We start from the raw sequence: 27,298 nt of genomic DNA on the forward strand, positions 1-27,298 counted from the left end.
AATGTCAAAACTTGGGTGATCCCACTGCTCATTCTCAGGAGTTTTTGAGAAGATGAGCATAACCTGATTTCTTATCTTACTGTAAAGCCTGTGCTGGGCAGCACCAGCGAAAGAAGAGAGGAAGAGGCTGAGCAGAGGGACAAACTAACTAACTCAATTCTAACTGGCAGTGGCAGTGCTTCTGAACCTTTATTTCATTATCGCTCCCACCCTCCAGGATCCTTTTTTTTTTTTTTTTTTTTGCGGTACGCGGGCCTCTCACTGGTGTGGCCTCTCCCGTTGCAGAGCAACAGGCTCCGGACGCGCAGGCTCAGCGGCCATGGCTCACGGGCCCAGCCGCTCCGCGGCACGTGGGATCCTCCCAGACCGGGGCACAGACCCGTGTCCCCTGCATCGGCAGGCGGACTCTCAACCACTGCGCCACCAGGGAAGCCCCAGGATCCTTTATAGACAGTTTTTCCCAATCCCTTCCCACGAAAACATTGTAATACCCCAGATATACTGTATGTCTGTTTAAGTACCGCACATATATCTATAATTCAAGATTTTTTCATATGTTCTCCCTGAGCCAGTTTTTGCCCCCTGGAGGGCAATATGGCCCCTGTGGGAATGCCTGCTCTAGGGTGGGCAGTCATCTATATTATCACCTCTAGCCTTCAAAACAGCCTGTGGGGCCGGCACTACTATCCCCATTGTACAGACTTGTAAACTGAGGCACAGGTGTTAGTTGTGAGTGGCGGGGCTGGGATGCACAGCCAGGACTTTCAGGACACAGATTCCTTGACTTGCCTGTTGCCTTGAGGGAGATGACAGGAAGCTACTTGCTGGTCAGAGCCCTAAGCTGGGAGTCAGACCCTCCAGGCACTTCCTGCTTCTGGGCCTCAGTTTCCTCCTTCTAAAGTAAGGAGGGGGGCCTCAGTGTATCCTAAGCACCCCTGAGGCTTCAAGCCTCTGAAAGGGAGGCTTTGGAAGCCAGGGACACTGGGTGGCCTCCTGCATGCTGGGAGAGGTCCTATCCACCAGGTGGGAGCTGCTGGGGTCAGGCGGAGGGAGGGGATGGCTGAGCTGCCGGCCCCAGAGACGGAGCCGTCTGCTGTGCTCCCGGCTGGCGGCTTCCCAGGGGGTGCTCGGCTGGGAGCCTGGCTGGCCCCAGCTTTCCCCAGGGCCTGATAAACCAGAAAAAAGAAAGCATGCTGTGAAGGGAAGGAAGCACCAGCAGACAAAGGAGGGAAGGGCACGCTGATTCCATCGGCTCCAAACCCTCAGCCACCCTGGCGGGCTGGGCAGGGCAGGACGTGCAGACAGGGGGCCTGGGGAGCTGGCGGCAGGATGCTGGGAGCCGGCTGCCCGGTGATCACTGTGCCTGCCTGTCCTAGTGTCCAAGCTGGCTGGGGTGGGGAGAGGCCCCAGCACACTGGCCCTTCCGTCCCACTGGAGCCTCCCCACAATTATCCCCATGCACAAGTGGTATCTTGAAGCCTCTGACAGGGGCCAAAGTCCCACAGCCAGTCAGTGGAGAGCCAGGCTGGGATCTGGTTCTCTGGCTCTGAGCTCCAGGCCTCTTCCACCCCATTCCTCACCCAAGTCTGCCAAAACCTGATGCTGTTTTCTGAGGAGGGAGGGAACCACTCAGAACACAGAAATCCAATAGACCCAGCTCACGAAGTACCAGGCATTTTCTCTGTTATCTGAGCATCTTTGCAGGGCCCTCTGAGGTTGACTGGGTTATCATTCCTCCTTTACCGATGAGGAAACTGAAACCTAGGGAGGTTAAGTAACAAGTCCATGCTCCTAACAGCTGGGCCTCTACAAGGTCCTCTAGGGAGCCTGCTGTCCCCTTGTCCACGGGCTCCAGGGCTGAGAGGTGGAGGCCCCTGCCCCTGAGCTAGGCAGCCTTCCCTGACCGTTCAAAGGGGAAGGGCTGAGAGGTGGAGAAAAACAGCTAGCCTTTTTTTCTAAAATCAGTAACCAAAAAAGATATCCTAAAACCCGCCAACAGTAGGAGAAAAGGAGTGCAGCCTGGCCTGGCTCTGGCCCTTCCTCAGGGACCCAGGGGGATGAATGACACATGGATGGACTGGGAATCTGCAGGTAGGGGCACGGCGCCCCCCTCTGCCACTTACATCCAGCTGCTCCATCCACAAGGCAGGGCAGCACACCCGAGCTCGCCTGGCCAGAGGCTCTGGGCAGGACTGGTCTCGAGCTGGGTTCAGTGTGAAGTTCCAGCCAGAGGCTATGCCGGCTGCAGCTCACACACCCACCAACCTAGATCCCTGGGGACCTTCCTCAAGGCCTCTGACCTCTCTCAGATGCCTCCCAAAGTCAGAAATGAGGCACTGGGATGAGTGAAAGAGGGGAGGAAGGAGAGTCAACCTAAGGGGCATGAACAAGCTAGTCAAGTGTTTGGCAACTGGGCTCTACCCTGCTGGGGCCCTCACAGGGAAGAAGGTAGCTCAGGTTGGAAGGGGAATATTATCCGTTTATTCTCATCACCTGGGGACAAAGGCAAGCGCTCAGTGGGCTGCAAGGCAAGGGGCCGTCACTTGACACCTGTGCAGAGCTAGTTTCCCTGGCAGGAGCTGGAATACAGAGGTAAGCCGAGGGGATGTGAGGTTGGGCTCGAGAGGTGCCTGACACCATGTACCCTGAGGCACCCCCTTTCTCAATCAGTGGTCCCTGGGCCAGGGGGACCCAAGGACGGGTCAGACTTGACGCCTCCCCTCTAGGAACTCATAGTTCCTCACCTACATTCTCCTCAGACCCATCATTCACACAGCATCTCCTGTGTGCTGGGAGCCATCAGCAGCCCTAGAAGACAGACATCATCTCCATTTGATGGAGGGGCACACTGAGGCTCAGGGAGGTTATGAACCTTCCCGCAGTCTCACTCTAAGCCTGAAGCCTTCCCAAGGTTTCTGGTGGGGCAGGAAGTACTGGAGAGCCTTAGAGAAGGGAGGCTGCCTGGAGGAGGTGGTACTGGGTCTGCTCCTTGGAGGCCATGCACACCTCACCCCCGACTGCTCTCTGTGCCCCATGTCTTCCCACAGTCACGCCACGTGGAGTCCCTAGGAGCATCTCATGAAGCCCTAAAATCACAGCTCATCAGGCTGGAAGACACTCAGGGGCAGCTGACTCAAGTCGTCAGCCACCTTCCTGTGACAAAGCTGAGGTCCAGAGAGGAACTTGAGTGCCCAAGCTCACACAGCATGAGGTGGAAAGCAAGGGTAGGAGCCCAGGGCTCCTGACTCCCGGTTCGGTGCTCTGTCCCACACAGCTAGCATGGGCCAGGTTCCCCAGGGCCCTGTCTCCACTCTCAGGAGTAGAGCTCATCAGGGCACCTCACATCTGTATGTTTTTTTCTTGTTCTATGGCTGAATCTCCTTCCTGGAGTGCACTGGACTCAAAGCAGAACGTTGCAGGGAGCCCAGAGACCCTCAGTGTGGTTTGGGGTACAGGAGGGGCCGTGGGTGAGAAGAGGGCAGCAAGGCCGGGCTGTCGGACCCTGCATACTACAGATGGGGAAAAAGTGACAGGTTCCTCCCTCCTCCCCTGCCACCCAAATGCCCCCAGACAGGGCACTGGGTAGAAGACCCTCACTCACTGGGACCCTGGGATACTGAAAACGGGGTTGGTGACCTAAAGTGCCAGAGATAGGGGCCGGGGGAGAATCCAAAACACAGAACAAACACACAACCACCCCCAAAGGAAAAGTCCAGGGTCTGAATTTTAAACAGGAAGAACTAGGCGTCAGACTCAGAGGAAGATAACAGGGCCCGGCTGAGCAAAGAAACAACAGAAAAAGACTGAGCAAAGCTGGGGGAGGGAATTCCTGCCTGGAGCCTGGGACCTTCCCAGCTCTCCCTTGGCCCCAGGGTGCAGGAATGCTGGGGTCCCAGCTGCCACACAGTGACAGGGGCACAGGCCCACCGAGAGCACTGTGGGAGGCCTTCTTGGAGAAGTGCTAGGGTATGCAGGAAAGAACATGGGATTGTTGGCCAGCCAGACCAAGACGGGAATCCTTGGGCAGGTGACTTTCTGAGCCTCTGTTTCTCCTTTTGGACAGTGTGACTAAGAATACATACCCTGATGACATAGACTAAGGGAGACAGGAATGGCCAGGGCTGGCCACACAGTAGGGCTATTTTTTAATCATTGCAGAGATCCCAGGGCCCACTGGCCCAACAATGAAGTACTCTCTCCTCTTTGGGAAGCAACAAAGCTCGCAGGTCCTTGCCCTGTATGTGTCCTGGCAGCCTGGTGAATCAAAGACAGTCCTTATGGGGCCAGACAGACAACCTCTAACCTATTCGTTTGCTAGAACTACCATAATAAAGAACGAAAGACTGGGTGGCTTAAACAACAAAAATTTGTTTAAGCCTCTCACAGTTCTGGAGGCTAGAAGTCCAAGATCAAGGTGTCAACAGGGTTGATTTCTTCTGAGACCTCCCTCCTTGCCTTGTAGGTGGCTGTCTTCTCCCTCTGTTTTCTTGTGGCCTTCAATGTGTGTCTGTGCTACCGAATCTCTTCTCATAAGGACACCAGTCATATTGGATTAGGGCCCACCCTAATGACCTCCTTTTAACCCAGTTACCTCTTTAGAGACCCTCTCCCCAAATACAGTCTCATTCAGAGGCACTAGGTGTTAGGACTTCAACATATGAATGGGGGCGGAGGGGACACAATTCAGCCCATAACACCCACCAACTTCCCATCTGCCCTACCACCCCACTCTTCTCTGGGGTCCATCCCAGAGCCCTCCGCCCTGGCACTGGATGGGGCTGTAACCGTCCTGAAGTCCAACTCCTCTTTCTCCAGAGAGGGTAAGTGATTATCCCAGGTGACACAGCAAAGGAAAACATCCAGGTCCCCAGAGGAGGGCACATCCAGAGAGAAGGCGATTGAAAGAGGACAGTCTCCAGTCCCTCAGCTGAGGGCACCCACAGTTGAAGCTGTCATATTGCTGTGTTCTGCCAGCTCAGAAAACTGTGGGATGGAAGACTTTGGTGAGGGCAGGGAGGGGACATACGTCAGCCTACCCCTTCTCTGTGGAGCCAGAAAGCAAGCAGCTCGTGTTGACGTGCGCCTCCTGCATGCGGACGCTTCTCAAAGTGCTTCACGTGGGTTGACGTGTTGAAGTCTCACAGCAGTCCTGTGGAGTATGTGACAAGTCTTATAAGCATTTGCAGGAAGGGAAAACTGAGGCCCAGAGAAGTTAAGTAACTGGCCCATTGTCACACAGGCTGACAGTGAGTGTGCGTGGACTCAAGCCCAAGCAGTCTGCCTCCAGGGATTGCGATCTCGGTGGCAAAGCTTTACGGCGGGGGAGGTGGCATGGGACAACCCCTAGGCTGGTCATCTGGCCTGGCACTTCCATCACTTGCTGGGGGCCCTTGGGCCTCAGTGACCCCACCCGTCATAGGACAGGTAAGATCAGATGCCTTGTGTCCAAGGCAAACTACCCCCTTCCCTCTTCCCTGCCCCTTTGAGGCCCTCCTCAGGTCCAGAAGAGTAGTCCTGAGCCGCACTGCCATGGAACAAAGTTGCCTCTTGGGGACTCGGGGTCTAGAGGGCAGAGCAAGGAATGAGGCCAGCCCTAGCCACAGGTGCCACTGTGCACCCTCCACCACTGCATGGCCCACACTGAGGTGGCCCCGGCAGGAGGGGCAGCACTCTACAGACGCAGCAAAGTGGTAGTCTTTTTTGGGGAAAGCCATCCCCAGATCACGGGGCAGGAGGCCTCATGAGCTGGCAGAGGAGGGCTTGGGTGCAGCTTCTCCCCCAAGACCCTGCCCAGGTCGCCCCCTAGCTGGCATTTTCAGGGGACAGACCTCACCTCCGGAAGGCCTCCTATGCGTCTGGCTCTATTCCCAGCCTCCCACCCGGGAAAGAGGCCTGGAGGTAGGAACCTCGGGGTGTTACACTGTCTGTCACTTAAACTGCTTGGACCCATAGAGGCTGCCTCACCAAACTACAGTATCCTCCAGATTCTCCACAGCCGTGAGGGGTGAAAGGGTGCTGCACATAAACCTTTGGTGACAAGGTGAAATGTTACTGAAATATTGGCAAGTGAAGAAAAGAGAAAACTGTATAAAACAATATGTACAGGCTTCCCTGGTGGCGCAGTGGTTAAGAATCTGCCTGCCAATGCAGGGGACACAGGTTCGAGCCCTGGCGCAGGAAGACCCCACATGCCACGGAGCAACTAAGCCCGTGTGCCACATCTACTGAGCCTGCGCTCTAGAGCCCACCTGCCACAACTACTGAGACCACGTGCCACAACTACTGAAGCCCATGCGCCTAGAGCCCGTGCTCCACAGCAAGAGAAGCCACAGCAATGAGAAGCCCGTGCACCGCAACAAAGAGTAGCCCCCGCTCGCCGCAACTAGAGAAAGCCTGCACGCAGCAACGAAGACCCAACACAGCCAAAAATAAATACAAAACAAAAAAAAACAATATATAAAATATTATTCTATAGTCTTCAGCACACGTATACATGTAGATATTTTGATACACATGCATAGAAAAAAGGAGCTCCACCAAAATGTTAACTATGAATTCCTTCCCTCCTTCCCTCCCTCCCTCCCTCCCTCCCTTCCTTCCTTCCTTCCTTCTTCTCTCGCTCCTTCTCACTCTCTCTTTCTTTCTTCCTTTTCTTTTTCTGCTTCTATTTCCTTACACTTGTGGTAAAGTCGGGGGGGGCAATAAAAAGATTAATTTTATAAGAAAATATGAACAATAGAGTAATGTTAAAAATATACAGAGTTTGGGCCTCCCTGGTGGCGCAGTGGTTGAGATTCTGTAACCACCCTCCACCCTCTAGTTTTTCTGAGTTCTCTTCATGAACCTCACACATGCCCTTCGCTTTATAATTTTCAAAGAAAAGTCACACCCGTTATGTTGGTCCTCATGGGATGGGTGAGGCCAATGATGACCACTAATACATTGTGCAGATGAGGAAACTGAGGCCCAGAGAAGGGCTGTGGCTTTTTCCAAAGTCACCCTGCAAGTGAGAGGTAGAGTGGGCTTCACCCCCTTCTTCTAGATCCCTCTGGTCTGGGGGTGCCCTAGGGTACCTGGGTGCCTGGGCCGGAGCTTTGGAAGTCAGGGGGCTGAGAGCAGAAGGCACAGCTGTGGACTCTTCTGGACCTGATGAATCTCTATCTTGCTCTGAAGCTCTCTGCCTCAGTTTCCCTGACTGCAAAAGAACAAGGAGTTCTCAACTGCAGAAGCACAAGCCTGGCCTTCTCCACCATCCTCCACCCCTTCATCCTAAGGTGGAAGGAGGGACCCTTCCAGGCTCCTGGCTCCCGGAATATGGTCTGGGCCTGAGCCATGTCCTGTTCTCCGTCCTTGCTTCAGGCCTGGCCCCCCTTCTTGGTGCCCACACACTCCCCACAGGGCCCTGGCTTCTTTGTGGACACGCTTAACCAGTGCACTGACTGGACGGAAGAGTGGGGCTGGGAAGCAGGCACAGCTCTGGCCCAGGCTCTGGGAGCCTTGGGCTCTGGTGGTCCCCCGTCCCGGCTCACTGTGTGATCCAGAGCCGCCAACCAATCTCCCTCTCTGAGCCTCAGTTTCCTCCTCTGTAGCACAAGAGGGTGAGAGATGCACCTCCACAGTCCTGCAGAGCAAGTATTAGCTGAGCACAGAGCTGCTTTAACAGAGATTCAAGCTAAGTTCCGACAGCGTCATGACTGCCTCGTGGACACAGAGAGGAGTCTCGACAGATTACCACCCAGGGCCTGGAAAAGAGCTCCTAGTCTGCACCTGGAGGCTCGCTCGCCACTGAACAGCGGGTGACAGTACTTCACTTCTCTGGACCTCGGGTTTCCTCTATGTGAAATGGGAGGTCACTGAGAGGGCCCCAGATGGCCAGTTTTTATAAAAACCACCACAAGAACAACAGTTTCTCTGGCTCTGCTTCTGGCCTAGGGGATGGAAAGTCAGAGGTAGCCAAGAACAGCAGTGGGCTTACGTGGGCCCAAATACCCAATGTGATCGCTGCCCCCCCAAACCTTGCTAAAGGCTGGGTGCTCTTGGTGAATGAGATCCAGAGAGGGCAAGTTTCAAGGAGGGAGGGCAGGGCCATTTGGGAGCCTAGAGCAACTGGCCCGAGGCCAGTGTGGCCCCCGGGAGGGCCGGAGCTGCCTGCTGGCTCCACAGACTGAGAAATGTGGCCATAGAATAATAAGGGCGACAATAATAACAAGCACCACTTATGAAGCATTCACCTTGTGCCAGCAATGTTAAGGGCTTTATTTGAATTAACTCATTTAAACTTCAGGCAACCCGATAAGGGAGGTTCTGTTATGATCCCCTGGTTTGCAAATGAGGAAACTGAGGCACAGGGAGGTCAAGGAACATGCCCAAGTTCAGGCAGCCAGCAACGGCAAAGCTGGGATGTGAACCCAGGCAACCTGGTGGCAGCATTAACTCTTTAACCACTGTGCTGTACTGGATCCCTAGAGAATGGTCTAGGATACATGAGACCCTTGATCCCTGTCCCGGCTGGCAAGCCTTCCTGCTGCTCCTCTCCCTGTACATATGAAGCACTTCCCAGCCCCTGACTGGGACACAACAGATCAGGGAACACATTAAAAATACAAGGTCAGGGAATTCCCTGGAGGTCCAGTGGTGAGGACTCCACGCTCTCACTGCCGTGGCCTGGGTTCAATCCCTGGTCCGGGAACTAAGATCCCACAAGCCATGCAGCGCGGCCAGGAAAAAAATAAAAAAAGGAATACAAGGTCAGCATCCCGTCGTTAAGCCCCACATCAGGCCCCATGATGCAGCGGTGCCATCTGTCTCCCCTCTACCCCTCTACGGGTGGCTGAATTAGGCAGTTGCCACGACACACCGTGCAAACAGCATCCATCATTTGACCCTGCTTATGGGATATCGAATAAATGCATACAACTATCTACATAGAGACAGGACAGGAAGGATGCTCCCCAGGGAGTTAACTGTGGCTACCTCTGGGTGGTAGAGTTTGTAGTTTTCTCCTTAGACTTTTCTATACTTAAAAAAAATTTTGGGGGGGCTTCCCTGGTGGCGCAGTGGTTGAGAGTCCGCCTGCCGATGCAGGGGACACAGGTTCGTGACCCGATCAGGGAGGATCCCACATGCCGCGGAGCGGCTGGGCCCGTGAGCCATGGCCGCTGAGCCTGCGCGTCCGGAGCCTGTGCTCCACAACGGGAGAGGCCACAACAGTGAGAGCCCCGCGTACCGCAAAAAAAACTAACAATAATTTCTTTTTACAATCACTTGTACCATTTCTTCAAAATGTTTTCTAAAAAAATTTTTATAGGGACTTCCCTGGTGGCACAGTGGTTAGGACTCTGTGCTCCTGATGCAGGGGGCCTGGGTTCGATCACTGGTCAGGGAACTAGATCCCTCCCACATGCCTGCTGCAACTAAGAATTCACATGCCACAACTAAGGAGCCCGCCTGCCACAACTAAGACCCGGTGCAACCAAATGAAAATAAATATATATTAAAAAAAGAAAGAAAGAAATCTGCAAGCATCTCAACAGAAAGAAAGTTTAAAAAAATTTTTTTTATAAAGCATCTTAGGGCCAAAGCCAGGTTGGAACCCAGGTCTGTGGGGCTCCAAACCCTTAATTCTTTGCCCTTTTCAGTCACACATCACTGACATGCTGCTGGGAGGTGGCCTGGGTGGGCCACTCCTTCAGGCTGAGGCTGGTGTCCTCCCAGGGCAGAGTCAGCTTCCGACATCACCAAAGCAAGGGTCAGCCACCCCCAGCTACCTTCCTTTGGGGGAGGGTGGCAGCTTGTACATTCAGCCTAAGCAGAATGATGTGAGACATGCTGAGATTAGTTAGGCCAACAGCCCACCTCGGATACCTTAAATCCCACCATTAACACTTAATAGCAATAAGTAACAATTATAAATAATAATTGGTGAAGGGATTACCGGTGGCTTTTTTTTCTTATCACTATATACTAATATTTTGACAATGATCATATATTGTTTTATAGTAAGAAAAATAGTTTTTCAAAATTATAAAATTCACAGAAGTCCAAGCTTTCATTCTTACCCTGGGACATAAAGAGTTTCTTTCTTTATACCTCCCGTGTACAGGCTCCATGCTAAACACTATACACATTATCTATAGTCTTCATGATATCCTTGCAAGAAAGAGACTATTGTCTCCCTTTTGGAGTTCAGGAGCTGAAACTCTGGGAGGCGACAAAGTTAAGTGACTTGCCCAAGGTCACACAGCTGGGAGGTCACCAGCCTAGATTCAAACTCAGGCCTGTCTGCCTCCCAAAGCAGGGCTCTGTCCCTCTTCTCCTCCGTATCACGTCACCCCTCACTGCTCTTTGAGAAGGTCTTGCCCCTCCTCCCCGACTTCCCTTCCAATCTGTGGATCCATCTCCCCCGCCCCCCGACCAGCCACCATGGGAGGAACTGGTTAGCATCCTTTCACTAGGATCCTGTGAAATATTTGGGTCCAGCTGGCCACATTCATCCTGTAATTAGAAACACACTTCCATGGCTCGGTGGTGGCCGCACCACACCTAGGACTAGCATCACGCTCCCCTGTGCCTGCCAGGAATACCCACCATGTAATTTCTGCCCTATTGACAAAAGGAGTTCTTTGTCCTTCCCAAATCATACAAAAACCCCTTCTAGGGGGCAACGGTCCAGAGTTCAAGGTCAGCCTCCTGCAAATGGGACGGATGGGACCGTGGGAAAGAGGCAGAGGCTGGTGACCCAGGACTGGGCTCAGAAGCTGGAACAGAGTACATGGGAGCAGAGCTGGCACCCAGACCCTTCCTCACCTGGAAGCCAGAGAGGCCAAGGGAGGCCAAGGTCACATACCTTTCAGGGCCATGTGGGTCCCCAGCTCTCCTGACCCCAGGACAGGCCCTCTGTCCCAGCCCACCTGATATGACATGGAGTCTTAGAGCCAACTCCGCCACTCCCCTGCCCTGGATTCAAGGACAAACCTTCACCAGCTGGGCCTCAGTTTGCTCATCTGTAAAATGAGCACGAGGTGCCCACCTCCCCAAAGGCCATGGGGACTGAATGAGGGTGTGGACCTTACAGGTACAGCCCAGACCCGGTACCCAACAGGTCCATTTCCAGAGAGGGGGAACTTGTACTTCATACACTGAAGAACTATGTGATTATTTTATAAGGAGAATGCATTTTTCTGGATGACTTGTATAATTTTAAGAAAACACCAAAACTTAATTCTTTAACACCCCAGAGCGAGTCTGCAGCAGACCGACTCCTGGGCACCAGGCCTGGCTCTGCACACTCACCAGATGGCCCCACCACAGACCAACCCCTGGGAAAACATCCCTGCTGGCTCCCCACACTGGGCCAGTGCCGTCCCTGGCAAAGGGCTGGGGGCCACTTTCCCAGCAATGAGCCCAGCTCAACCGGGTGGGACACAGTGGCAACAACTGATAAGCTGTCCGTCTGCGGCGGGCCTGGGGGAGGCCCGGGCGGCAGACAGCGTGGCTGTGGCCGCTTCCCCTTCCTGGGCCGGCTTGGTGTCCCTGGGACTGGGACAGCCCTTGTCAGGGGGTCCTGCAGCCACGGTGGCTGGGATGAGCTGGGCCTGGGGGTAGGGGTGAGCACAGGCACGCATGTGTTGGTTTAGATTACTTTATCTTTTGGTGTAGGTATTACATTCTCGCAGTTCAAAAAGCTCCAGAGGGCTTCTAACCCTTGTCTCCAGCGCCCCCTCCCCCAGTGCTCTCCCTAGAGGCGACCACGTATACAAGCAAACATATGTGCGTATACCTCTGCCACACCGCCCCTCGCAGCCTCCCCCAGCTCCCACGCAGTGTTGTCCTGAGGGTCTGTGGCCATGTCTCTGGGCACATCTTGGTCCACACGAGCCACAATCTCACTGGCCTCCAGCTCTGCCCGCTCACATTCCTCTCCCTGGCACACTCTCCTCCACTGCCCACTCCAGCCCACTCCCGCACCCCTCCTTTCCTTCTTCGCTCAGCTCATTCTTTCTCACCCTCCAGGTCCCAGCTTAAATGCCCTCCCTTTGGAAGCTCTCCCTGATCCCAGGCTTCACTCCTCCCTGTCTCAGTGCTTCCGTGACACCTGAACTTCTCTGCCAGGCCAACCTGGATGGCCTGTTAATTATTTGTGCCCCACTAAACAGTAGGGTGCCCAACCAGTCCAGCTCACCACTGACTTTCCCAGTTTGGGCACTAATGATCCCACATGCCAGGAAAGGCCTCAAGCAAACAGGACAGCTGGTCACCCTAGTAGACGCTGAGCTCCATGAGGGCCAGGGAGAGCTCAGCCTTGTCCACCCCAGTCTCCCCAACACCCAGAGGCTCCACAGTGTTTGTGGCATTATAAGAATGATAGCCCAGGGACTTCCCTGGTGGCACAGTGGTTAATAATCTGACGGCCAGTGCAGGGGACACGGGTTTGAGCCCTGGTCCAGGAAGATCCCGCATGCCGCGGAGCAACTAAGTCTGTGCGCCACAACTACTGAGCCTGAGCTCTAGAGCCCATGTGCCACAACTACTGAAGCCCATGCACCTAGAGCCCGTGCTCTGCAACAGGAGAAGCCACCGCAACGAGAAGCCCGCGCACCGCAACGAAGAGTTGTCCCCGCTCGCCACAGCTAGAGAAAGCCCGTGCAGCAACGCAGACCCAACGCAGCCAAAAATAAATAAATAAATACATTTATTAAAAAAAAATAAAAATAATAGCCCACTTATGTAGCAATTACTCTGTGCCGGGCACCGTTCTGAGCACCCTACACATATAAACTCATTTAATCTCATAACAAGCCAGTGAAGCCAACAAAGGTTCCAGGAGGTTAAGACACTTGCCCAAGGTCACATGGCGAGCGAGGGGTGGAGCCAGGGATTCAAGGGTCTTTACCTCGGCTGCTCTGGGTATATGGCTCTTCTTGGGTCTCCTGGTCTGACCTGCACAGGCTCCTGCAGAGGGAGAGCTGCAGTGGGCAGCACTGCCAGAGACACAGGCTAGCAGGGCCTAAGGGGAGGACTCATTTTAGGCCTGCGCTGCTGAAGTGGGGGTCCTCCTGGGAACAGTACCCCTCATGCCCCAGAGCTTTGCTGCAAAGTTGAGAATTCTCTCTGTTGTCAGAAAAGGGAGAGGCTTGGAAAGGGAAATTAGGGGAGCAATAATCATTGTCCCCGTTTTACAGGAGGGTTTATAGAGGGTTAGCGAAGCCCTAAGAGCTCTGCACAGCTGCCCCTTCAACAAAGGACCCCCTCTTTCTTTAAAGAAGGAAAAAAAAAGAAAAAAAGCCTTTCCTACACACACAGCCTCTTCTCTAACGTGGAGTCCTGGGGCCTCAGCCCTGGCTCAGTGCCCTCCTCACTCTAGCTGTGTATCCTTGGTCAGGTTCCTAAGCCTCTCTGAGCCTCTTTCCTTATCTGTAAAGTAAGACTAATAATAGTACCTACCTCATAGAATGGTTTGTGGATTAAATGAATTAATATATACAGAGCACTTAGAATAGTCGTGGGTACAGAGTATATATACAGACTAAATGCTGGGTAGGTGTTGATTGATGGTATTATTTCATGTTCATGTTCTTCTATCTTCCTAAAATGCCCTTGCCCACAACTTGGTGAAACACTCTTCAGGGCTTTCCTGCCCCTGCGACTCACACCCGCCCCTATGTGTCTGAGATTAGGGGATACTCTGCACCTTAGAAGCTGTAGCCTCAACTATCGTTCATAGTAAAAGGACAACGAGAACACAATCAACCCTTAACCTAATCAGTTACAATAAAATAGCTGTTGGGAACACAATGACAACGATTGTGGAGACCTGGCTGAGTGGCTTCTGTCAGGAGGTGGAGGGAGGGTGCACCTGAGCAGAGTCCGGAACAGTGTGTGGTGATGAGAAGAATGGGGTCAAGGGTCTGACTCTGGGTTTGTGAACTTTGTGAACTTCCTGGGTGACCCTGGGCTCAGAGCCACCTGTTTCTCATCTGGAAAATAGGGAAACAAGCACTGTCCTCAGAGTGCTGTTAGGAAGACATATTTAGGTGATCCACATGAAGGGCAATGAAACTATAGCTGTGAAACCGCAGGCAGAGTACTAGCCAGCTAAGCATCAGTTTCCTCATCTGCAGATCTACAGATGAAGAAATGGACCCAATAAACCTACCTCACACTGTGCTTTAGAGCAAAGTATCTAGCATGAAGCCCAGACAATGGTAGGTGTTACAGACACGGTACTTCCCTTCCTCTCTTCCCTGAGGAGAGCGACAAAGGTCAGAAGCATTGGGCCTTGTGTACTCCGGAGTTGCCTTAAGCAAGTCACCCAATGCAGCTGGGCTAAGAAAAGGAAGGAAGGAGAGGGAAAGAAATAAGGAAGTGAGGAAGAGGAACGAGAGAAGGAAGGAAGGAAGAGGGGAAGGGAGACAGGAAGAACAGGAGGAAATAAAAGAAGAAAAAGAAAGTAACATTCCCCCCACCAGCTAATCAATGTGGGCTGGCACAGGCTAAGCAGATCAAGAGAGATAGTGGCGGATGGCTGGGTGGTCAAACAATCAGTGGTCATCCACTCTGTCTGTGCTTACAGGAGCTTCCTCAGATGAGAATCCAATCCCATGTCCTCCCCTGGATCTTCCCAGCCTGCCACCCAGGGATAATAGTTCAAAATTTACTTGATGGAAATCTGCCACAATAAAATACAGGGGCAAAGAAGGACAAAGCTGGAGGCCTCATACTTCCTGATTTCAAAACATATTACAAAGCTACAGTAACAAAAACAATATGGTAATGGGGCATACAGACAGGTGTATAGACCAATGGAACAGAATAGAGAGCCCAGAAATAAACCCTTATGTACATGGTCAAATGATCTTCAACAAAGATGCCAAGACTACATAATGGGGAAAGGATAGTCTCCTCAACAACTGGTGTTGGGAAAACTGGGTATCTGGCTGCAAAAGAATGAAGTTAAATCCTTATCTTACACTATATACAGAAGTCAAAATAGATCAAAAACCTAAATGTAAGACCTGAAACTATAAAACTACTAGTAGAAAACAGGGAAGAAGCTTTATAACATTGGATTTGGCAACAATTTCTTGGCTATGACACCAAAAGCACAGACAACCTAAGCAAAAATAGACATGTGGAATGGCACCAAACTTTAAAACTTCCACACAGCAAAGGAAACAGAGTGGAAACAATCAACAGAGTGAAAAGGCAATGTACAGAATGGCAGAAAATATTTGCAAATCATATATCTGATAAGGGGTTAATATCCATAACAAATCAATGGCAAATAAATAAATAAATAACCCAGTTAAAAAATGGGTAAAGGACTTGAATAGACATTTCTCCAAATAAGATATACAAATGGCCGATAAGGATATGAAAAGATGCTCAGTATCACTAACCATGAGAGAAATGCAAATCAAAACACAATGAATATCATCTCAGACCCGTTAGGATGGTCACTATCAAAAAACAAACAAGCAGAACATAACAAGTGCTGGCAAAGATGTGGAGAAATTGGAACTCTGGCACACTGTTGGGGGGAATGTAAAATGGTGCAGCTGCTGTGAAAAACAGTATGGCAATTCCTGAAAAAATTAAAAATAGAATTACCATATGATCCAGCAATTCCGCTTCTTAGTATATGTCTTAGTCCACTCAGGCTTCTATAACAAAATATCATAAACTGGGTGGCTCATAAACCACAGAAAATTATTTCTCACACTTCTGGAGGCTGGAGGGTCCAAGATCAAGCTGTCAGCATGGTCAGGTTCTGGTGAGAGCCCTCTTCTGGGTTGCAGATTGCTGATTTCTCATTGTGTCCTCACGTGGCAGAGAGCAGGGAGCTAGTTAGCTCCTTGGCCTCTTTCTATAAGGGCACTAATCCTATTCATGAGGGCTCCACCCTCATGGCCTAATTACCACCCAAAGGCCCCATCTCCAAATACCATCACATTAGGATTAGAGTTTCAACATATGAATTTGGAAGGACACAAACATTCAGCCCATAACAGTATGTATCCAAAAGAATTGAAAACAGGATTTTGAAGAGATATTTGCATGTCCATGTTGATAGTAGCATTATTCACAATAGTGACGATGTGGAAGCAGCCTAAGTTTCCTTTGAAGGACAAAACAAAATGTAGTTATATATATTGGGTTGACCAGAAAGTTCATTCGGTTTTTTCTGTAAGATGGCTCTAGTAGCGCTTAGCTGTCTTTAACTTCATTCGAGACAATTTTGTTGGATTGTATCGTGGCAGCTGTCATATCAGGGTGCATTTAAGAAAAAACTTATCAAAATTGGTGAGTTTTTGGATAGCCATTTTAATATTGAAGATGGAAGAAAAAAGCAACATTTTCAGCATATTATGCTTTATTATTTCAAGAAAGGTAAAAACACAACTGAAATGCAAAAAAAGATTTTTGCAGTGTGTGGAGAAGGTGCTGTGACTGATCGAATGTATCAAAAGTGGTTTGCGAAGTCTCGTGCTAGAGATTTATCACTGAACGTTGCTCCATGGTCAGGTAGACCAGTTGAAGTTGACAGTGATCAAATCGAGACATTAATTGAGAACAATTAACGTTATACCATGTGGGAGATAGCCAACATACTCAAAATATCCAAATCAAGTCTTGAAAATCATTTGCACCAGCTTGGTTATATTAAAGGTTTTGATGTTTGGGTTCCACGTAAGTTAAGCGGAAAAAAACCTTCTTGACCGTATTTCCGCACGCTATTCTCTACTTAAACGTAATGAAAACGTTTCGTTTTTAAAACAAATTGTGACGGGCGATGAAAAGTGGATACTGTACAACAACGTGGAACGGAAGAGGTCGTGGGGCAAGCAAAATGAACCACCACCAACCACACCAAAGTCTGGTCTTCATCCAAAGAAGGTGATGTTGTGTATATGGTGGGATTGGAAGGGAGTCCTCTATTATGAGCTCCTTCTGGAAAACCAAAAGATTAATTCCGACAAGTACTGCTCCCAATTAGACCAACTGAAAGCAGCACTCAAAGAAAAGCGTCAGGAATGAGTCAACAGAAGACGCATAATCTTCCATCAGGATACCACAAGACCGCATGTTTCTTTGATGACCAGGCAAAAATTGTTACAGCTTAGCTGGGAAGTTCTGACTCATCCATCATATTCACTAGACATTGCACCTTTGGATTTCCATTTATTTCGGTCTTTACAAAATTCTCTTAATGGAAAGAATTTCAATTCCCTGGAAGACTGTAAAAGACACCTGTAACAATGCTTTGCTCAAAAAGCTAAAAAGTTTTGGGAAGATAGAATTATGAAGTTGCCTGAAAAATGGCAGAAGGTAGTGGAACAAAACATGAATATGCTGTTCAATAAAGTTCTTGGTGAAAATGAGTCTTTTATCTTTACTTTAAAACCGAAGGAACTTTTTGGCCAACCCAATACACAACTAAGAAAATCTTGTCATACGTTACAACATAGACGAACCCTGAGGACACTATGCTAAGTGAAATAGGTCAGTCACAAAAAGACAAATATTGCATGATTCCACTTATATGCGGTTTTAAAGTAGTCAAATTCATAGAAACAGAAAGTAGAATGTGGTTCCCAGGGGCCGAGGGCCGGGGGAGATGGGGAGATGTTCAATTAGTATAGAGCCTCAGTTAGGCAAGATGAAAAAGTTCTGGAGATCTGGAGTAACATAGTTAACAATACTGCACTGTACACTTAAAAATGGTTAAGATGGTAATTTTATATTATAAGTTTCTTACCACAATAAAAAAATAAAAGGTACAAATCTAAAAGAAAAAATTCTGGTGGGGGGGGGGGGTCCCACCATCCTAACCCAATTTCTGGTGCTTGTTCACATTTCCTCCCTGCAGTCACAGTACACAAATACCACTGTCCACTTAAGGGGAAAAAATACTCCATTGTTTTATCCTTGCAAAAGCAATAATGCTCATTGTAAAAAATGCAAACAAGAGACGTGCAAAAATAAAACCCCCTTCAGCACAGCCCACTGCTCAGAAGTGACCTCCAACAGTCAGCCAGACCCTCTCTCAGCCCTTCCTCTACATATTTACAAACACAGGCTGTTCCTTCTCACAGAAACTGAACCGGGGGTACATATTGCTTTGCAAACTCTCTTCGTTTGTTGTATGTGATCAAATCTATTTAATTGCCATTTTTCCAGACTACAACAACATAGGCTGCTGCAGCAGGCCAAAGGTCACAGAGAGATGGGGACCTGAGAACAACGCCCCTCTCTCCTCCCACTACCAGGAAATGCAGAACAGGCTGGCAGGAGCCTCTCCACAGGCTCACGTGCAGGGAAGGAAGGGTTCATATCCCTCATGTCCAGAATTCCTACAAACGTAAAGGAAAATGTCAGTCTAGACAAATGGGCAAACAGAACGGTGGTTGCCAGAGGCGGAGGGTGGGCAGAATGGGTGAGGGTGGTCAAAAGGTACAAACTTACAGTTCTAAGTTCTGGGAATGTACAGCATGGTGACTATAGTTAACAATGCTGTGTTGTATATTTGAAAGTGCTTAGAGAGGAGATCTTAAAAGTTCTCATCACAAGAAAAAAATTTGTCATTCTGTGAGGTGATGGATGTTAACTAAATTTATTGTGGTGATCATATATATATATGTGTGTGTATATATATAAAGTATATATATATATAATCACTATGTTGTGCCCCTTAAACGTGTATAATGTTATATGTCAATTATATCTCAATAAAACTGGAAAAAAAGAAAACTAGTGAAAACCACTTGCCCCTTTCTTTCAATATATACACCCACTTTTCTATAGGTTTATGCAAAGAGAACCAACATATTTACCCTGGTGAAGGCTTGAAAGCTTCTCTGTCTCGCTCTCTCTCTCACACACACAGACACACACATTTTTTTTTAAACACAAAATGGGATCATACTTTACACACTGCTGCACAATTGCCTTTTTTGGCCTGACAGAATATCACAGACAACCCTGCAAGTCACTGCATACAGATTCAAGAAGCTCCTTCTTAGCAGTCTACAGTATCCATTAGCATGGCTGTAACCAAATTCATCCACCCATGCCCTAGACGTGGACACTGGAATCGTCACTATGAAGCATGAAGAACACTACAGTAAAAAAAACAAAATGTATTTTTTATGGATAGTTCTGAAAATGGGATTGGTGGGGCAAAGGGCATGCCTATTTCTATTTTAATTGTTAATGCTTGGTGGAAAACGGTATTTTGTTTATGCTTTTATCTGCATTTCCCCAACAAATGGGGAGGTGGTCTGCCTTTCTCATGATTGCATTTCCTCTTCTGTGAAGTGGTTTTGTCCATTTTTCTATTGTTTGACTTTTCCAATTAGTTTGTAGGAATTCCATATGAGAGGTCTTGAGGGGTATGCAGGACATGAAGCTTTTATCTGTATGTAACAAATATTTCTCCTCTCTACGATTGTCTCTAGACTTGTTTATGGGGTCTCCTACCATGTAGACATTTAAATATCTGATATGGTCTAATCTGTCTTTTCCTTTATGGTCTGTCTTTTCCTTACGGTCCCTGGCTTGCTTGAGAAGATCCTCATTACCGCGCCCCCCCCCCCAAGACTATATAAGACTTTCCTTAAACTTATATTTTTACTTCTAATTTTTCATATTTAGGTCACTTATCCAGATGGAGGCAACTGTCTTTTTTCACTTATCATGTTCATCCTTCCTCATTAGTTTATGTTGATTATCTCACTCTTTTTAAATGCCGCATTCTATTCCACAAAACATACCCTAACTTATTTAACTTGGAGTACTTTGGGGTATTGAAGTTACTTCTACTTTTAAATGTTATTTAATAATAATAATAGCTACCAGTTATTGAGTGCTTATTACCTGCCAGGCACGGACCTGAATACATTCCACATAGTACCTCATTTAACCCTCACCACAGTTACAGGGTAAATTCTATTATCATTTTTTAATAAGTGAGGAGATATATCTTGTCAAGATTGCACAGCTAGGATCCAATCCAAGTTTGAAGGACTCAAAAGTCCCAAGCTCTTAACCACCATATACACTTTCTCTAGTATTTACAAATGTCACTTGAAATACTCCGTATTTTCATTTCTGTAAGGATGAAGAAAGGCGGGAAATAAACATTTCTTATGTTCTTCCTCTACCCTCAAACTCTTTACTAGATGCTTTCACAAGCTGTCTCCTGGAATTTTTACAAAAGTCCTCTGAGTGGTGGGGTTATCCATTTCCCAGAAACGAAAAGGGAAATTCGGCAAGGTTAAGACACTTATTCAAGGTTTGTAGGCGGGTTCATGGCGGAACCATGGTGAGTTCGAACCCAGTACCATGCAACTCATGTATTCCAACTTTTCACTCAGAAAGCTGTGCTCACTAGCTTTACAAATAACACATTGATGAACCCATACTTTTCTGTTTTTGTCTTTTTCTTTCGCTGCTGTTGAACTATTTCCTTGGGATACATTCCCAGAGTGAGATTACTGAGTCAAAGGGTATAAATACTTTTATGGCTTTCCATCTATACTGCCAAATTGTTATTGCAAAGGGCTGCACCCATGTTTTCTGCCACCAGCACTGTAGGGAGCTTCATGGCTTACAGATTCCCATACTCAGGTGGGGAAACTTCGCTTCCAAGGGGTGTCACACCTAACACAGTAAGCCCTGAGGAGAAGAATTTTAGAGCGATCTGATGGATAAGTACTCTGTCCCACCCCGCCCCCGCCCAGCCCTGATGTATAGTGGGTTTTGTTTTTTGTTTTGTTTTGCATAACTTTGCCTCTCTTATGAAATCCTTTAAAACGTGACTAAAATGGGATTAAGCATAGTTAGGCTTGTCTTTTAAGAAGAGGACAAATCTGACACCCTTTTCTGACGCAGTCCCCCTTGGGGAAAGCGCTCCCTGCAGCTTGGCCCCTGAGGGGGCAACTCTGAGAGGGGCATCAGGGAAGGGGGCTACCCTGGGAGGAGGCATCTCGGGGAGTGAGCGTGTCAGGGAGGGGGCCGCCCGGGGAGGGGCGGGGGTGAGACGCGGGCCACAGCTAGCCGGCCGGGCGGCCGATGATAAGGCGGGAGCGGCCCGTCGCCACGGCGGCCACGGCCGGGCGGGAAGGCGGGAAGGGGCCCGGCCGGGCGAGAGCAGATAACGCCCGGCGCTCGGGCCGCCGAGACTCGGAGACGCCGCGGCCGCGGGAGATAGAGGCGCCCGGGCTCGGGCGCGGCTCCCGACTCCCGGCCCCCCGGCGCCCACAGCGGGCAGGTCCGGGGACGGCGGGCGCGCCCACGGCCCGGAGGGTTTAGGGCCGCGCAAGGTCCGGGACCGCCCCGCGACCTCAGCGCGCCCGCAGCGCCGGGCCCCCAGCGGGCCCCCATCAGCGCTGGGACCCTGGCCTCGGCCCAGATCGGCCCCGTGACCCCAGACAAAAGTCTCCCCTTGGACTTCGGTTCCCTCCTCTGTAAAACGAGGGCATTGGGGAATCGTTAATAACCTCTCAACACAGGGCGTGTGACAGGCTCTTTACAGTGTACAAGGGCCACTCTCTGTTACCGAGCTTGGCTCTCCAACAGCTCCAGAGGAGAGTTCTGGTGACACTGCCTGCTTCTCACAGATGGGGGTTAAGGAACTGGCCCTGGCCACCTGGCCCCTGAGCATCCCAACAGGGTCCAGGACCCAGAGCTCCACACTTCCTTACCCCACAAAGAGGGGCCTTCCCCCCTGCTCCGAGGCTGACAAGGAAATCTCCAACAGTGGCATTTGCATTCTGCCTTTTCAAATTCCTCAGATTCCCCACATAAAATTCAGTTGGCTGCCAGACAGCCAGGGAGGAGGAGGGCTGGGAGAGGCCTCACAGGGGCAGCCAGGAGCCATAAACTGGCCCCAGCTCTCCAGCAGAGAAACAACTTTGGGAGTGGGTGGAAATTCACACACACACAGGGAACCTCCCTTTAATCACCCCACTGCCAAAATTAAACATCTCCTGACAGCAGCAAGCCGGCGCTGACTTCTCCCCCTGGCATTCAAAGCCCTGCCCATCCTGGCACGGACCCTCCTGTACCTGCCAGGCCTCCACGGCACACTTTCCACTGTATGCAGTTTGCCTGCCTCAATGTCTCACTCACCCTCTTGGCTCCTTGGCAATCCTAAAGCTTTCCTCTTCCTCCCCCACTCACCCCCAGCAAGGATTTAACTCTTCATGGTGCCTTCCTACAGGATTTTCAAGGGTTTGGTTTTTATTTTTTGTTTCGTTTTGTGCTTTGCATTAAATGACCGTCAGAACCGTGCCCCGAGTAAGATTTGACTCCTCTGTAAGACAGCCGCCGCTGATTGCATGCCCACTGTGTGCCAGGCCATTTCATACAGTATCAAATGCTGTCAACAACCCCAGGAGATAAGAGATATCGCTCCCATTTTACAGATGAGGAAAACTGAGCTTGGAGTGGTCCAAGAGGTCACAGAGCCAGGAACTGGTTTGGCCTAACTCCAGATTCAGGCAGAACGTGAGTAAAAAGCAACTGACTAGGAGACCTTGGTTCTTCTAGGCGTTTTGTCACTAACTCAGCGCTTGGGCAAGCCCCTCTCTTTTTCTGGGCCTCAGTCTACTGGATTACAATGGAGATGACAGCTCCTGCTTCTCAGGGCAGTTGAGGGACTCTGCAGATAGCTGGACATGAGGCTGGACCTGCAGGCCAGCCCCTCCTCCAGGGGAAACTGCAGGTTACGGGTATCCCCCCTTTCTCCCCCAGGAGAAAGCACCGCCTCATGGAAACTGAATTATCTGTGCCCCACCCCCACCCAGGTGGGCCTCTCCTGAAAGTCAGTGTTCCATTTCTCTCTGGCGCCTGGGCAATACTGTCAGTCTCCGGGCCCGTAGCCTCTCTGCGCATGCCCCTGACCTTCTGCCCCGTTCCTCCTCATCCCACTCCCAGGCTCTCATGACCCATCTCTCCTCCCTCATTCAAACTTGCTGAAGAAAAAGCCACTCCATCAGTCTCTTACAGTTGAATATGAATGAGGTCAAGTTAGTAGCATGTTCTTCCCAAAATATGCATGTTATCAGCCTGGGATTCTGGACGGTTACTAATTTGGGGTAATACGTCTCTCCCTCTCCGCAGGCAGGAAGGCTGGTCCTGCCCAGTGCATCTGGAGTTCCATATTTTTATATTTTTATTGGTTTTTTCCCCCCTGCCCTCCACATCCTGAGCTGGGGGAGACAGTTTATAGGAGCCTACTAATTAACAGAGAACAGAAGCCTTGTTTCATAACTAAAAGCATAGATACACTGTAGGAATAGAAATGGAGAATGCTCCCTGGAGAGTGTTTAAACTTTTAAAAATATCCCCCCCAGGGTCTGGGCAGGTGAACCCTGAGGGCTTTCCCCTGGGGGCAGGGGCACTGGCTGTCCCTCAGGAGAAGGGAGGTTCCTTGGGCTCTGAGCTGGACTCTTTTGCAGCGTGGCCTCCAGCTCATGGTGGCCCCCTCTGTGCCCATTCCTGCCCCAGCTGTACCAGCCCTTCCCAACGTGGGTCTCTGGGCAGAGGGGAGAGAAGAGTTAATGACGGCTGTCCCCAGGGTTAGTGGATCTGGGTTCCAGTGTGGTCAGGTGGGGCTATGAGACCTTAGGCAAGTCACTGGCCCTCTCTGGACTTCCCTCTGTCTGAGGAATGGAAGGTACCGGTGAAATGAGCCGTGAGGTCTCCTCCCACTCTGAAGTCCTGCACTCACTGCACTTTATAAACAAGGCCATTCTGGGAGCTGTAGGCAGACCCAGAGCTCACGTGTAGGTGGCTGGACTTTGGCCTGCAGGCTTAACCCTCAAATCACTTCAGATGTGGGCAGCTCTTCATCCTCATGACGGCACAAAACAGCCTCTACTCTTATACCAATTTCACAGATGTGGAAACGGAGACTCCGTGTTTGACCTGCCATACAGACCCCGTGAAGAAAGCTAGGCAGAAGGGACTTGCACCTTTCTGCAAATGTGGAAACTGAGGTCTAGAGAAATCCAGCGACTGTCACAGTCCCAGGGCCTTGCTCAACCAGGGTAAGAACCCCTGGAAGCACAAAGTGCAGGCTGAGCGACCGTGGTGAGTTGCTGCCCTTCCTGGACTGTTTCCCTGCGACCCGAAGCTAAAGGGATGGTGGTGTGGATGCTCTCACTCAGGAGCAGCCACGCCAAAACGGCCCCTTGATGGAGACACACCTCCTCTTCCCTGAGAGCGCAGTGGTCTGTGTGCTGCCATCTGGTGGCCAGGCCTCATCACTGCAGAAGCTTCAGAGGCTGGGAGGCTCAGGGCCTTCTGGTCCAATTTCCCAGTTTCCAGAGACAATCTGCAAGAGAGGTTTGAGCCTGGATCATAAGGCGACCTGAAGAATTCAGGGAAGCTGGTTTGTCTGCTGGAGCAGCTTCCACTCTGGCCCTGACAAGAAAAGTGCTTCTTCCAGGGACCTGGGGAGCTGGGCCGCTTGCAGAAGCATCTTGCATTCTCCCCTGCCTCACCCCCACCCCACCCCTGCCGACATCCCCTGCCCTGAGATCCCTGTGCCCACAGCACGAGGGGAGACCAAGGCCTAGGAAGCCAGCCCTTGATTACAATCATACAGCAAATAAGGATGAGGGCAGGCTCCAGGATTATTTCAGTGCTTACTGTGTACATCAAAGCCTAACTTGCTGTGTGACTTTGGACAAATTACACACCATCTCTGAGCCTGTTTCTTCTATGCTGGTCAAATGACATAATGTATGCAAGCTGCTTTGCATATAATAATGAGCTGTGCTTATCATTACTGTTCTGGCAGATGTTTCCATTGTTACTTCTCCTGATCCTCTCCGTGGTAAGGGGTCCTCGTAGCCCCGCTTCACAGAGGAGGATGCAGGACCTGAAAAACTTGCCCTGGAATACGTTTAGTAAGTGGTTGGTCAGGAATCCAAACACCGGCTATTTCAGGAAATGCACACTGAAGGCAAAAGGGGCACAGAGGTGTGATGCCAAAAGCCTACTTTTACTATTTTTATACAATTTTTAAAGGTTATGCTCCATTTACAGTTATTACAAAATACTGGCTATATTTGCCATGTTGTACAATACATCCTTGAGCCTATCTTATACCCAATAGCTTGTACCCTCCCCCACCCCTATATTGTCCCCCTCTGCCACTGGTAACCATTAGTTTGTTCTCTATATTTGTGAGTCTGCTTCTTTTTTGTTATATTCACTTGTTATATTTTTTAGATTCCACATATAAGTGATATCATATAGTATTTGTCTTTCTCTGTCTGACTTATTTCATTTAGCATAATGCCCTCCAAGTCCATTCATGTTGCTGCAAATAGCAAAAATTCATTCTTTTTTATGGCTGAGTAGTACTCCACTGTGTTTATATATATACCACCTCTTCTTTATCCATTCATCTGTTGATGGACAACTTAGGTTGCTTCCATATCTTGGCTATTGTAAGTAATGTTGCTATGAACATTGGGGTGCATGTATCTTTTCGAATTAGTGGTTTTGTTTTTTTCGAATATATACCCAGGAGTGAAATTGCTGGGTCATATGGTAGTGCTATTTTTAGTTTTTTGAGAAACCTCCATACTGTTTTCCACAATTGGAAGCCTACTTTTAGATGGTTCCAAAAACAGGAAATATGGGAGACAGAGAATGATGAAGCAAAATGGGACAGAATGTAAACAATTGATGAATCTGGCTACAGGTTATACAGGAGTTCTCTGTTCTATGTTTTTTATTATTAATTAATTTATTTATTTTTGGCTGCACTGGGTCTTCGTTGCTGTGCGCGGACTTTCTCTAGCTGTGGCGAGTGGGGGCTACTCTTTGTTTTGGTGCGCAGGCTTCTCATTGCAGTGGCTTCTCTTGTTGCAGAGCACAGGCTCTAGGCGCACAGGCTTCAGTAGTTGTGGCACATGGGCTCAGTAGTTGTGGCTCACGGGCTCAGTAGTTGTGGCTTGCGGGCTCTAGAGCGCAGGCTCAGTAGTTGTGGTGCATGGACATAGTTGCTCCGTGGCATGTGGGATCTTCCTGAACCAGGGCTCGAACCCATGTCCCCTGCATTGACAGGCGGATTCTTAACCACTGCACCACCAGGGAAGTCCCCTCTGTCCTATTTTTTTGCAACTCTTCCATGAATTTGAAATTATATCCAAAAAAATGTTTTAAAGGCCAGCTATTTCAAAATTCTACCTAGTCTCATCTACTACACTCCTGGGGAACAGATGAAAATCCCGGCCTCTCAGCATTCTTTGCTCCCGACCAGTGGCCCCATGCTTGAGTCCTCAGTGGGATGTGACTGCTGGCAACAGACCTGCAGTCCCTCCATAGGAAGCCAGAAGTGCCCCTGCCCAGCAGCCAGCATCACCCCGGTCCCCCGAGCCTCCTCAGGGCCTCTCCTCAGCTTCCCTGTTTCCCAACCCCCCACCTCGCTCCCGCCCAGGTCCCAGCCAGGCTGTGGTGCGAGGCCGAGGTGGGGTTTATTTATAAGTTCCCGCTGATTATGAATCACTGGAGGAACTGCCTGCAGACTGGAGACAAAAGTCTGGGGCCGGCTGGCCGGGAGGAAACGCTCTTTACATTTGACTTTCCCCTCTGGCACAGGCCACCCCGCGCCTGGCCAAGCTCTGCCAGCCCCTTCTGTTCTCAGAGGCAGAGGTGCATTGGCCGCCAAATCTTGTCGGCCTGTCCGCCTTGCTGTGTAAACAGGACCTGGACCTGGCGGCCCGGCCCCGCACTGGAAACGAGCCTGCCTTCCGCAGCCTGGCCACTTCCTCCTCACATCTGGAGACTCCTCAGAGTTCAGATGAGGGCTGGTGGTCAGGAGCGAGGAGAAGCTGGGGTTTTGCTCTGCTGCGGTCTTCATCAGCCTTGATGGAGGATCAATGGACAAACGGAAGGGCAGAAGACTCTTAGGCAGCCGTCAAAGCCCAATATAAATGACCCATTTTCAGAGTCTGCCCCCCATTGTAGTTTGTAGTTTTGTTACATTCAATTAACATGTACGCAGCACCTACTATGTACCAGGTTCTGTGCAAGGTGCCTGTAAGACAGGGGTGCATGGAGATAGCTTATTCATATCATCATTAATTCTTTTGACTCAACTATAAGATTCTTACAGGCAGACAGAGTTAATGTCTGATTCATGATCCACCTGATCTTACAAAGTGCCTAGCTTGCTCTTGCACATAGTAGAAGCTCAAAGTTTCTGTTGCATTGACCTGGATTAAACTAGGGCAGGAAAACTACAAGGAGCCTGGGGTTCAGCCCACTCCCCTTTCAG

General features: G+C 49.9%; 1 long non-coding RNA gene across 1 annotated transcript in view; it reads right to left on the reverse strand.

The window, feature by feature from the left end:
• Positions 1-348: 348 nt before the first annotated feature.
• Positions 349-27,298, reverse strand: part of LOC117203813 (uncharacterized) — a 51,102-nt gene continuing 24,152 nt past the window's right edge. Inside the window, exons 2-3 of the long non-coding RNA XR_004486715.2 lie at positions 24,213-24,340; positions 349-5,149 (exon numbers count right to left, since the gene is read on the reverse strand). This is a non-coding gene — a long non-coding RNA (uncharacterized LOC117203813). The remainder of the gene's footprint in view (positions 5,150-24,212; positions 24,341-27,298) is intronic.

Source organism: Orcinus orca, chromosome 2, assembly GCF_937001465.1.
Source record: "Orcinus orca chromosome 2, mOrcOrc1.1, whole genome shotgun sequence".
Taxonomy (NCBI): domain Eukaryota; kingdom Metazoa; phylum Chordata; class Mammalia; order Artiodactyla; family Delphinidae; genus Orcinus; species Orcinus orca.